Raw genomic sequence first — 1,464 nt, 5'->3', positions numbered from 1 at the left:
TGATTTATATGCGTTTTGAAAAGTGGGGACATGGGGTAATGTCCTGAAAAGTCACCTTCTCCTTGTAATACCTATGTCATACCCTTGTCATTATACAAATGTATGTCCTCATTTGTCGCAAAAACGCGCGCACACACACTCTCTCTCCCTCTCTCTCTCTCTCTCTCTCTCTCTCTCTCCCTCTCTCTCTCTCTCTCTCTCTCTCTCTCTCCCTCTCTCTCTCTCTCTCTCTCTCTCTCTCTCCCTCTCTCTCTCTCTCTCACACACACACACACAAACATCCTCTTGAGGAAGGTCCTCAATACACACTCAAACTCTCTCTCCTCTCCCTCACTTACATGAACACACACACACACTCTCTCTCTCTCTTCCTGTCAGAGTGCTGCAGCTGTTTCTCTAACTCATGTTCTTAAATTCCTCTCAAATCCTGCTTTGCCAAAGTCTCTCTCTCTCTCTCTTCCGTGCCTCTTTTCACTCACTCTCACTCTCTCCAGTTGTTTGCTTTTCTTTCTGCTCCTCTCTTCATCTGTGAGGATGTGTAGTGTTAATAGGATGGGATGTGTGTGTGTGTTTGAGAGAGATTCCCTCATAATTACTGACAAAGAATCCAAATATTTTTTCACACCGACTGTCTTCCAACTACTTTATCTCTCTTTTGTACTTTTAGGTTATCATTCATGTCAGTAAAAATCGTTTTATGTATTTGTTGTTTAAATGTTTTAAATATAGAATTGTTTTCATTTCTCTTACTAAATAGTTTGAGTTTATTGAATTGAATATTCTCAAGCATTCAAACACAATATTTCTGTAGCTTGTATTTAAAGAAATAGTTTCTTACAAACACACACATATTACACATCTGATTATTGTGATGTTTTTATCAGCTCTCATTCTGACGGCACCCATTCACTGCAGAGCATCCATTGCTGAGCAAGAGATGTAATGCTACATTTCTCCAAATCTGTTCTGATGAAGAAACAAACTCATCTACATCTTGAATGGCCTGAGGGTGAGTAAATATTCAGCCAATCCTCATGTTTCTCACCTGTTCCTTTAATGAAAGACAATTAAATAATGTGTTTTTTTTAACCTTAAACCGCATAAACACATTTCATTACACCAAATACACAAAATAATGTTCTTTTTAGCAACATCACATGACCCCTTTAAAGCTGTTTATGTACTGAGAAGTAAGTTCCAAATATTAAAATAAAATAAAATTTATAAAATTAAATATAAAAATTTAATTAAATAATATAAAAATAATATAAAAAATACATAATATTATATAAATTAAATAATATAAGAAAATAAAATATAAATAAATACTTTTAAAAAGTAGAGGTTAGGTGCTGCATTGTTTGACATTATTTATAGCACTGATGCATTATCATTTAGGCCTAATATAGTATAAAATATATAACTTCCTAACTACAGATTTATCTACCTAAATGTCCCACTTGA

This window comes from Sinocyclocheilus rhinocerous, unplaced genomic scaffold (assembly GCF_001515625.1).
Source record: "Sinocyclocheilus rhinocerous isolate Xijiao unplaced genomic scaffold, SAMN03320098_v1.1 scaffold776, whole genome shotgun sequence".
Classification (NCBI taxonomy): domain Eukaryota; kingdom Metazoa; phylum Chordata; class Actinopteri; order Cypriniformes; family Cyprinidae; genus Sinocyclocheilus; species Sinocyclocheilus rhinocerous.
Note: the sequence above shows the minus strand (reverse complement) of the source record.